Here is a 2,512-nt window from a genome sequence, read left to right as displayed (position 1 = left end):
AATTCATACTCCCATTATTTTAATTTTAATTTTTGTGACAACCCTTCTAAATTGATAAGTGGATTTCTGGTTGGTTAAGAACTATACTTGCAACGCATATCTTATAATAATTCTTAATTCGCCAATTTTCGCCACGTCAATTTTTGGCGCCGTTGCCGGGGAGTTGCAATAGAGTGCTAAAGTTATTAATTGGAATTTATTTATTTGTATTTTATTTTATCTTGCTACTATGAGCTGCTTGTTTCTTTCGCTAGATGACGCGTTCACTTCCTGATCCAAGCTTGCCAGTATTCGATCCTGAGATTGAAAGAACTATTTCACGAATAAGGCAAGCTCGGCGTCGGTTAGTCCTCTCAGAGGGCGGATCTGAAACGTCATTTGAGGAAGAAACCAGCCCCCGTTCTACTGATTCGATTGATTTACGTGTAGGTGACATGGCAGCACCTAGGAGAGTTACTATCCAGGAGGCTGGAGTCCCTGATTTTACAATGCAACTGTTTCAAGCGCATCACCCAGCGGTGGCTACAGACTTTGAAATAAATACTGCACTGCTCAATTTGATGCCCAAGTTTCATGGCTTACCTGCTCAAGAGCCTATCAAGCACCTGAGAGATTTTCAAGCAGCCTATTCTACTGTCAGGCGTGATGGTGCAGATGAAACTTCAATTTTGTTGAAAGCTTTCCCGTTTTCTCTTGAGGGAAAGGCAAGAGAGTGGTACTACACTCAACCCGCAGCAACTGTATCCAACTGGAATACACTTAGAAGTGAATTCTTGGAAAAATTCTTTCCAGCTGAAGTTACTGATAAACTAAGGAAAGATATTTCCATGATTGTTCAGGACGAATCTGAGACTCTCTATGAATACTGGGAGCGCTTCAACAATCTTCTGGAAGCATGCCCCCACCATATGATTGACAAGATAGTGTTGCTCAGTTACGTCACATAGGGCATGAGGCCCCAAGATAAGACCACATTGGAAAGTGCTAGCAATGGGTCTATGAAAAAGTACAAGACCACTGATGAGGCATGACAACTGATCAGTGACTTAGCTGAATCCACTCGGAATCACAGGCAGAAACAAGACCGTTCAAAAGTCGTTGCAGAAGTATCCTCTAGCAGAGAGACTGCTGCTCTAACTCAGAGTATTTGTGAAATGACCAACTTGCTGAAGCAGATGCAATTGAATCAACAACAAGTTCAGCAAGCTCAACCTTCTCCACCACAGCAAAGCCAATAGTTAGTCCCACAGATAGTTTGCGGAGTCTGTGCTGATTATAGCCATTATACTGATGAATGTCCGCAGCTCCAGCAGGAAGACAACACCGTGGCAGCCACTCATAACTTCTATGACTGCCCCAACCAAGGGTACAATCAAGGTGGCAATTACAGCCATAGATGGCAAGACAATTCTAACCAGAATTAGAGGGACAACAACAACAGAGGAGGCAGAGACAATCAGGGAAATCAGAGGTGGAATAACAACAACAACAGGTAGTAGAACCAGAACCAGCCCTACAGAGCACCTCACCTGAGGCAATCCCAAGGACCACAGAATACCCAACAGCAGACCTCTCAAATTACTTATCCTTCCTCATCTTCTAATGATGACTTACTACAATCTATTGATCGGAGACAACAGACCATGAAAAATAACCTTTATGCTACACTAAATGGTCTGAACTCTACTTTACAAGCTCTTGTCTCACAGATTGGATCAATGAATAACTCCAATAACCAGCCCTTGAGCTCCAGTGGAATCCCCTCTCAACCATTACCCAATCCAAAGGGTGGCATTAATGCCATCACCCTAAGGTCCGGAACCACACTGCAGGAGAGGAATCAGGAGTAGCCAAGCCCACCAGAAAATGCCTCAGCTGAAGAGGTAGTGGAAATAGAAGATGTTGAAGAGGAAGAGGACATACAGGACATAGCTGAAAAAGAAGAAATTCAGCCACAGGAGGAAGCACCACAGGGCGCAGATAGTGCAGAGACACCACTCCCATTCCATTTTCACAACTTGCAAGGAAGCCCAGGAAGCAGCTGGAACCTGATCCCAAAATGGTAAAGATATTCAAAAAGGTTAAGGTAATTGTTCCTCTTTTTGATGTTATTCAACAGGTACCTAAATATGCAAAGTTTCTAAAAGATTTATGTATACATAAAGACAAAATTAATGAATTAGAAACTATTCCTTTAGGTAGTTCCATATCTGCTTTAATGGGAGGTTTACCTGAAAAGTGTAGTGACCTAGGTCCATGTATGGTTAATTGTACTATTGGTGGTGTAGTATTTTCTGACTGCATGTGTGATTTAAGAGCATGTGTGATTTAAGAGCATGTGTGAGTATAATGCCTTTGTCTATATATTATATTTTGAGGCTCCCTCCCTTAAAAAGGTCGGCAGCTCGTTTTGTGTTAGCAGATAAAAGCATTATTACAGTGGCCAGAGTTGCTGAAGATGTATTAGTGGGCATTAAGGGGCTCACGTTTCCCACTGATTTTTATATCCTGG

General features: G+C 42.3%; 1 non-coding gene across 1 annotated transcript; it reads right to left on the bottom strand.

Moving 5' to 3' along the window:
* Positions 1-806: 806 nt before the first annotated feature.
* On the bottom strand, positions 807-914 carry LOC112724528 (small nucleolar RNA R71). Its single transcript, XR_003163686.1, has one exon. It is a non-coding gene; the product is annotated as a small nucleolar RNA R71 (small nucleolar RNA).
* Positions 915-2,512: the final 1,598 nt, after the last annotated feature.

This window comes from Arachis hypogaea, chromosome 11, assembly GCF_003086295.3.
Source record: "Arachis hypogaea cultivar Tifrunner chromosome 11, arahy.Tifrunner.gnm2.J5K5, whole genome shotgun sequence".
NCBI lineage: Eukaryota > Viridiplantae > Streptophyta > Magnoliopsida > Fabales > Fabaceae > Arachis > Arachis hypogaea.
This window is presented reverse-complemented; position numbering and strand designations above follow the sequence as displayed.